Source organism: Phyllostomus hastatus, unplaced genomic scaffold (assembly GCF_019186645.2).
Source record: "Phyllostomus hastatus isolate PE091 unplaced genomic scaffold, TTU_PhHast_1.1 phas_contig_17, whole genome shotgun sequence".
NCBI lineage: Eukaryota > Metazoa > Chordata > Mammalia > Chiroptera > Phyllostomidae > Phyllostomus > Phyllostomus hastatus.
In genome coordinates, this window is record NW_025333664.1 from 45,595,777 (window position 1) to 45,605,457 (window position 9,681).

The following is a 9,681-nucleotide window of genomic DNA, read 5'->3' on the forward strand; positions in this document are numbered from 1 at the left end:
TATAACCAGAAACAATGAGATTAAGAACAGTCTGACAGTAATCAGAGGGGAGGTGGGAAGGGATAATGGTGGGAAGGGGGAAAGGGATATCAGGAACAACTATAAAGGACACATGGACAAAACCAAAGGGGGTTACAATCAGGCGACGGAGGTTGGTATGGCTGTGTATGGGTGGAGTGGTGGGGGGTAAATGCAAAAAACTGTACTTGACAAAAATAAAATAACTTAAAAAAAGAAATCACAAATATGGGAAAGAAATATTAATGCCTAGACAGACCTGGTAGAATGCATAAAACATGGGCAAATAGGTGTAACATATCAATACAAGAGAAAAAATAATGGATAAATGGAAGAAAATGCAAACTAAGAAAACAGGTGTTTTGCCCTGGCTGGTGTAGCTCAGTGGATTGAGCATGGGCTGCAAACCAAAGCATCGCAGGTTCTATTCCCAGTCAGGGCACATGCCTGGGTTGCAGGCCACGGCCCCCAGCAACTGCACATTGATGATGTTTCTCTCTCTCTCTCTCTTTCTCCCTCCCTTCCCACTCTAAAAATAAATAAATAAAATATTTAAAAAAACAGGTGTTTTGAAGAGGTAACATTGGTAACTGAACATTAGTCATAATCAAAGGAATTATTTCTTTTTAAATTTCAATTATTTTATTATTGTTCAATTACAGTTGTCCGTATTTTCTCCCCAGCCCTTCTCCCACTGCCTCCAAACCCACCTCCCTCTCTTGCTTCCACCCTCCCCCTTGGTTTTGTCCATGTATCCTTTATAGTAGTTCCTGAAAACCCTCCTCCCCACTGTCCACTTCCCCTTCCCCTCTAGCTATTGTTAGATTGTTCTTAATTTCAATGACTCCAGTTATATTGTGTTTGCTTTTTTTTCTTTTGTTGATTATGTTACAGTTAAAGGTGAGATCATATGGTATTTGTCCCTCACGACCTGGCTTATTTCCCTTAGCATAATGCTCTTCAGGAATTATTTCTTGAATTAGTATATTTTTAAAAAGTTTCCAGACCCTGGACTTGAGTGTATAGATTAAAGTAAGTATTTTTTTTTGTAAAACAATAGTCCTCAAGAAATAATACCTAGAGAGCCTAGAAAACTGTTTTTATTAGAAGGCTGGAGTGCAGTATCTTCAACCAGAGAGGAAAGAAAAAGTTACCAACAAACGAACCCAATTCAGACTTCTGTTAAATAATATTTGGGCTACAATAAAATATTTATAGTTTTTTGAGTTGGGGAAAGATTATCACACATAAATTTTATTCTCACCCAAAGATGACATGATCAAGGACATATATCTAAATTTTATCTTTTTATAAAACAGTTCAAGAAGTTAGTACTCTAGAAATAGTTTTGAGGTAAGAAATTAAGGAATTTATGAAAGTAAAGGGATGGTTAAGGACACTGAAACCAGTGAAAGGTAGCATTTGCTTAAATTGTCCTTAGATACTTGCAAATCAGCAAGCATATATCACAGCTAATATTTGATTCTGGAGAAAAAATACAAAATGAATTGCATAGCTCATTTAAAGGCCCAATTGTTGTAAAAATAAAAGACTCAAAAGTGTGGGATAGAATATGAAAGAGCAAAAACATGGTAAAGTCCACATTTATGCATATAAGAAGGCACAAAGAAATATGTTCTATTTTGATTTGAATAAAATATAGGTTGAACAACTAAATCCACAATATAAACTTAAACTATTAGAGAAGATAAAGAGTTAAACATGGTAACCTTCATAACTTTATATAATTATAATAGAAGAAATAACACATAGAAGGTCTTACAATAAATATGTGTATTGGATTCATTAAAGAGGGGAGGGGGAGGGAGATAATGAGGAAAAGAAGGGGAAGGGATAAGTCAAGAAACATGAATAGAGGACTCATGGGCACTGACAATGGTGAGGGGATTGACTGGAGTGGGGCAGGGTGGGGCAGGGGAGAGCAATGGGGGGAAATGTGGGACAACTGTAGCTGAACAACAATAATAAAAAATTAAAATAATGAACTTAAAATAAAAGATATAAATTCTAAAACTGTTTAAAAGTTAATGTCAACCTGGCCTAGTGGTTCAGTTACTTGGAGTGACAGCTTATACACCAAAAGGTCACAGGTTTGATCTCCAGTCATGGCACATACAGGAAGCAAATGATTGATGTTTCTGTCACATCTCTCTCTTTTGGTCTCTCCCTTTCTCCCTCTCTTTAAAATCAATTTAAAAAATCCTTTAGGGTGAGAATTTTAAAAGGTTAATGTTTACACAGTTTGTTTACATTCTATACAAAAATATATATAAAATTAAGTTATATAAAAAATACAGAAGGAGCCCTGGCCAGTGTGGCTCAGTTGGTTGAAGCATTGTCCCATAAACTGGAAGAGGTTTGCAGGTTTGATTCCCAGTCAGAGCACATATATAGGTTGTGGGTTTGATTTCCCATACAGGTGTACAAGAGGCAGTAAATTGATGTTTCTCTGTCACAATGATATCTTTCTCTCTCCCTCCCTCTCTCTAAAAGCAATGAAAAATTGGCCTTAGGTGAGGAAAAAATATAAAATGGAAACAGATAGCATCATTGTTTTCAAATATGCTAAGTGAAATAAGCCAGGCAGTGAAGGGCAAATACCATATGATCTCACCTTTAAGTGGAACCTAATCAACAAAACAAATAAGCAAGTAAAATGTAACCAGAGACTCTGAAATAAAGAACAAACTGACAGTAACCAGAGGTGGGGGGCAGAGGGATAATCAGGGAAAACAGGGGAAGGGCCATCAAGGAACATGTAAAAAGGACATACGGACAAAGCCAAAGGGGTAGGTTCAATGGTGGGAGGCAGGGATGGGTGGGGCAGGGGGGAATGGAGACAGCTGTACTTGAACAATAATAAAAAAAATATTAAAAAAGGAAAAAGGAAGACAAATTCAAGGCAGAAACCGTTAAGTAATAGAACTGAGAAGAATCACAGGAGATAACATCTGTGAATAATCATGCACTAATTAATATTGCAAAATATATAAAGCAAATACTATTAAAATAAAATGGGAAATTGATAGATGATACTTATGGAGGTTATAAATATAACTCAAACACATATAACAAGGACAGAGAATAAAGTAGATATTATATTTTGCTGCAGAAACATGCTTTTTAAATGTTTATAAAACATTTACAAAAATATCAAATACTATCCCCACAATTTTTCTAAATCAATATCACTGGACACTCTTTCTATCAAGCAATAATAAAATAAGAAATGAATGTAAAAAACTTGCAAAATGTACTATATGTACTTATATAAGATATTGGATCAAGGAAAAAATAAAACTTTAATTAGAATCTTTTACAATATGACATATCTTAAAATAAGCTTAAACATGAATTGAGTATAAATGTGTTTTTTTAAAGTTAATCTTTATTGTATTTTTATCATTACCATTTTATCCCCTTATACCCTCATATCCCCAGTAATCACAACACTGTTGTCCATTTCCATGAATGCTTTTCCCTTTTTGCTCAATTCCTCCACACCCTAACCTTCACCCCCTAGCTAGCTCTCATCCTGCTCTCTATGAGTCTGTGTCTACTTTCTTTGTTCAATTTGTTCATCGGATTCCATATATGAGTGAAATAATAAGGTATTTGTCTTTCTCTGATTGGATAATTACTTAACACAATGTTCTCCTGGTCCATCCATACTGTTGCAATAGGTGAAATTTTCTTCTTTTTAATGGCCAAGTAGTATTCCATTGTGTAACTGTCCCATAGTTGCTCTATACAGCATCTACTGATGGACGCTTGAGCTACTCGATATCTTGGCAATAAATAACACTGCAGTAAACATAGGGGTACTCATGTTATTTTGAATTGGCATTCCTTTGTCAATTCACATATATTGTTTTGTATTCCTTTGGATATATCCCCAGAATTGGGATTGCTGGGTCAAAAGGAAAATCCATTTTTAATTTTTTGAGTTATCTCCATAATACTTTCCACAGTGGCTGTACCAGTCTGCATTCCCACCAACAGTGCAAAAGGGTTCCCCTTTCTCCACATCCCCAGCACTGTTTTTTTGTTGATTTATTGATGACAGCCATTTTGACAGGTGTGAGATGGTATTTCATTGTGGTTTTTATTTACATTTCTCTGATTAGTGACATTGAGCATCTTTTCATATGTCTATTGGCCTCTTCAGAGAAGTGGCTATTCATGTCCTTTGCCCATTTTTTAATTGGGTTGTTTGTTTTTCATTTATTTTTGGTGTTGAGTTTTGTAAGTACTTTATAAATTTTGGATATTATTGCCTTATCAGAGATATTAGCAACTATGTTTTTCCATTCTGTGTGTTGTCTTTTTATATTGTTGAAGATTTCCTTTGCTGTGCAAAAACTTTTTAGTTCGATGTAGTCCCATTCATTTATTTTTTTTTCTTTTTTCTCTTGTCCAGGGAGATATATCTGATAAAAAATTGCTAGGATCAATGTCCATGATTTTGCTGCCTATGTTTTCTTCTACAACTTTTATAGTTTTGAGTCTAATATTTAACTATTGATCCATTTAGAGTTTATTCTATGTGTAGTATAAAAAGGTGGTCTAGATTCATTTTTCTTCACATATCTGTACAATTTTCCCAACATCATTCATTGAGTAGACTATCTTTAGCCCATTGTATATGCTTGCTTTCTCTGTTGAATATTAATTGACTATAAAGGTGTGGATTTATTTTGGGGCTCTCTATTCTGTTCCATTGATTTATGTGTCTGTTTTTTAAGCCAGTACCATGCTGTTTTGATTACTTTGCCCTTAGAATATGGGCAAAAGTAGTTTGATATTTGGTAGTGTAATTCTTCCAACTTTGTTCTTCCTCCTGAGGATGACTGATGCTATGCTGGGCCTTTTGTGATTTTGTATAAATTTTTGAAATATTTGTTCCAGTTTTGTGAAATACATCATTGGAACTTTGATAGACATTGCACTGAATCTATAGATTGCTTTGGATAGTGTAGACATTTTAACAATGTTCATTCTTCCTGTCTGTGAATGTGGTATATACTTCCCTCACTTCTATCTTCCTCACTTTCTTTCTTCAGTGTCTTATAATTTTCTGAGTAAATGTTTTTTACATACTTGGTTAGGTATATTCCTAGGTATTTTATTCTTTGAGAAGAAATTGTGAGTGGGATTGTTTTCTTAAATCCCCTTCTGTCAGTTCATTATTGACATATAAAAATGCAATTCAGCCCTGGCTGCTGTGGCTCAGTGAATTGAGCACTGGCCTGTGAACCAAAGGTTACCAGTTGGATTCCCAGGCATAGCACATGCCCAAGTTGGGGGCATGTGAGAGTCAATCACACATTGATGTTTCTCTACCTCTCTTTCTCCCTCTTTTCCTCCTGTCTAAAAATAAATAAATGAAATCTAAAAAATGCCACTGATTTATGAATATTAATTTTGTATCCTCCCACTTTGTTGAATACATTTATTAGCTCTAGTGATTTCTTGGTGGTCACTTTGGAGTTTTATATATATAGTATCATGCCATCTGCAAAGAGTGACAGTTTTACTTCTTCCTTCCCAACTTGGTTACCTTTTATTTTTTCTTCTTGTCTGATTGCTATAGGTAGGACTTGCCGTACTATGTGGAATAAGAGAGGTGAAAACAGAGAACCCTGTCTTATGCCTGATCTTACAGGGAGTGCTTGTAGTTTTTGTGCGTTGAGTGTGATGCTGGTAGTGGGTTTGTCATATAAGGTCTTTATTATGGTAAGTATGTTCCCTTATCCCACCTTGTTGAGAATTTTTATCATAAACCGAGTGCTGGATTTTATGAAATAACTTTTCTGCCTCTATTGATATGACCATGTGTTTTTTATGCTTTATTTTGCTTATGTGGTGAATCACATTTATTGATTTGTGAATGTTGTAACAATCCTGCATTCTCAGAATAAATCCCCCTTGGTCAATGTATATGATCTTTTTGATGCATTACTATATTGGTGTGCTAATATTTTGTTGAGGATTTTAATGTCTAGGGATATTGGACTATAATTATTTTTTATTTGTAGTCTTAATTGGTTTTTGAATTAGAGTAATTCTGGGCTCATTATATGTGTTTGGGAGTCTTTCCTCCTCTTGAATTTTATGAAATAGTTTGAGAAGGAGAGGTTTTCTTCTTGAAACATTTGGTAAAATTCACTTGTGAAGCCATCCAGTACAGAATGTTTTTTGTTGTTATTGTTGTTGTTGTTGTTGTTGTTGTTGTTGTTGGGAGGTTTTTGGTAACTGCTTCAATTTCACTAGGTGTATTATGTCTATTTAGATTCTCTGATTCTTCCTGATTTAATTTTGGAAGGTTGTATGTTCTAGGAATGTATCAACCTTGTCCAGGTTGTCCAGTTTTTTGGTATATAATAGTTGCTCATAATGTTTTCTTACAATCTTTTTATTCCTTTCATGTCAGTTGTTATATCTCCTCCCTCATTTCTGATTTTATTTATTTGGGTTTTTTTTCTTGATAAGACTAGTTAAAAGTTTGTCAATCATATTTATCTTTTCAAAAAGCCACTTCTTTTGTTTCATTTTTTATACTTTGTTTCATTTATTTCTGCTCTGATCTTTATTATTTCCTTCCTCACTTTGGGATTTATTTGATTTTCTTTTTCCAAGTTCATTTAAGTGTGAGGTTAGATTGTTTATTTGAGCTTTATCTTGTTTTTCAAGATACACTTCTAATGCTATGCATTTCCTTCTTAGGATTGCTTTCACAGTGTCCCACAGATACTGGATTGTTATGCCCTCATTTTCAATTGTTTCAAGGTAATCTTTTATTTCTTCTTTGACTTCCTTGTTGACCTATTTACTTAATAATATGTTATTTAACATCCATGTTTCCATATTCAGTGTTCTTCTTATGATTGATTTCAAATTTCATTGCAGTGTAGTAGAAAAGATGCTTGAAATGATTTTAATCTTCTTAAATTTATTGAGACTTGATTTGTGTCCTAACATGTGATCTATTCTAGAAAATGTTCCATGAGTCCTTGAAAAGTATGTATATTCCTTTGCTTTGGGGTGAAATGCTCTTAAGGTATCAATTAAACCCATTTGATCTAGTGTGTTGTTTAAGGTTGCTGTCTCCTTGTTTATTTTTATGTCTGGAAAATCTATCCATTGAAGTCAACAGAATGTTAAAATCCATGACTATGACTGTGTTTCTGTCAATCTTACTCTTTAAGTCCATCAAGATTTGCTTCTCATATTCAGGTTCTCCTATGCTGGGTACACAAATGTTTACTGGAGTTATGTCCTCTTGTCAGATTGTTCCCTTTATTGTTATATACTTTCTTACTTTTTCTCTTACTATAACCTTGGTTTTAAAGTCTATTTGTCAGATATAAGTACTGCTACCCCAGCTTTGTTCCCCATTCCATTTGCATAAAATATATTTTCCCATCCCTTTACTTTTATTTTATTTTTTAATTTTTTAAATTAATTTATTTTTAGAGAGGGAGGGAGACAAAGAGGGAGAGAAACATCAGTGTGTGGATGCCTCTCACGTGGCCCCAATGGGGACCCGGCCCACACCCCAAGCATGTGCCCTGACTGGGAATCAAACCCACGACCCCTTGATTTGTGGCCTGCACTCAATCCACTGAGTTACACCAGCTACACCAAACCCTTTAGTCTGTGTTTCTTGAGATCTGAGATGGTTTTCTTGGAGGAAGCATATATAGGTCTTACTTTTTTCTCCATTCCATTACCTTTGTCTTTTGGTTGGAACATATAATCCATCTACATTTAAGGTGATTTTTGATAGATATGTATTTAGTGCCATTTTATTGCTAGAATGCTTTCATCTGGTTTTCTTTCTTGTCTCTTTCATTGTCTTTCTAAAAAATGTTTTAGATGGTGGTGAGGGAGGTAGAAGCAGAGTCCAGTTCTCCCTGTGCCCAGCTGGTACACCTAGCTGATCTTCTGAGGAACAGAGTGGACAGCCAATAGAATCCTAGCTTGTATGAAGTTTGGAGACCAAAAATTGCAGAGGACATTGAAAAACAGATGGTGAGGAGATTGAGCTGGGGCGGTAAGGTCCCTGGGATCTGTGCAGGAACCAGACCTACGGCATTCTCTGCCTGGCACCTGCTGCAGGGTATGAGGAGGAGAGTTTGATCACCAACTCCCACCCCTACAAGAGTAACAAAGGCAGCCCTGCGCCAGGAAAGACCTGGATGCTGGAAGTAGCTGAGGGAAATAGAGATTAAGTGGGAGATGCATAGAGGTGCTACACATTGGCTGGGACTGTGGACACTGGCACTAGAGAAATTAAGCTCCCAGGTGACACCTGGAGAAGGGAGGAGTTGGGCAACGTGGGACACTGAGTTGGATAGCCTCTGGACTGCTTGGAAAGTAGGGCTGTATGAAAAGCCATGACCTTGTTAAGAATGAGGAGGGGGGCAGCTGCTTTGTAAGGAATGCTCCAGCAGTGGCTGGCTCGCCCCAAGGGAGATTTCAGCTGTGTGATCCAGAGACTGAGTGGCTGAGTGTGGAACCTAGCACTTGTCTTGTCTCATGCTGTGTGCACCTAAGTGGCTGATTTGAGCCCTGCAGCTCACAGAGGACCTGGGCTGGAGGCTGGGAAACTGTGAATATTGGGCCCCAGACGTGGGCCCATCGTCTCAAAATCATAGGAAGGGAAAACGGTAAAGCCCAGCCCCATTCTTTGTGTGGCATCTAGGAAGACCAGCAGAACTCTCTGAACAGTATTAAAGTCAGCAGGAGGCTTATTATTATTTTTTTCCTTTTGGTTCCTCTCTCTGTTTTTTCCTTTTTTTTTTTCATCCTCCAAGTGAGACAATAAGACCTGAAGTTATGAAGGGTCCAGAGACAGATCAAAAAGGGGAGCACAAGACTAACCCCCAAAACTGAGTAATTGAGACAAATGTCACTTTGCTATCCATAGAGCCAGCATTTTATTGTTTATGTGTATTGCTATTATTTTTTCATTATTTTTACCACTTTTGTTTTATCAGTATTTTTTTTATTTCTCCTCCTTATGTTTAGTTTTCCTCATTTTATTTCTCTGTTTAACTGCATTGTTTTATAGGTTTTCCTCATTTTCTCTTTATTGTATTTTAATTTTCCTTCTTTTACTTCACCCATGTTTCAATAACACTCAGCTCTTGATTGGGTACTTTCTATTCTGGTTATCCAAATCATATATTTCTTGTCATACTATTGTTGTTCCAGTACTATTATAAATAATTGTTGTTCCATACAATTGTACATACTACACAGCAACCCTCTATGATCTTAGCCCATTTCACTTTAATCCTAAGCATTAGTATTGTTGTGGTTAATTTTGTTCTCTCTCACTATATGCCTACCTTCTATCCTTTGCTCTCACTATATCTCATGATATAAACTTGTACAAACACTCTGTTTTCTGGATTCAGCTCATAGTCATCCTCCCCTCTAACAAGAGTCTTATCTCTCTTTCACCTTTTATAAAAAGTGACTGATTGGGAGAAATAGCACAACTAATGCTATACTTATCCAGAGAATCTCCTATCTCTTCTCTACTTGCTGGTACTTTAAATCCCATAAAATGCTCTCTCACTCTCTTAATTCATTGTGCCTACACCCTGCCACTGATCACATAAAAGAATAGGT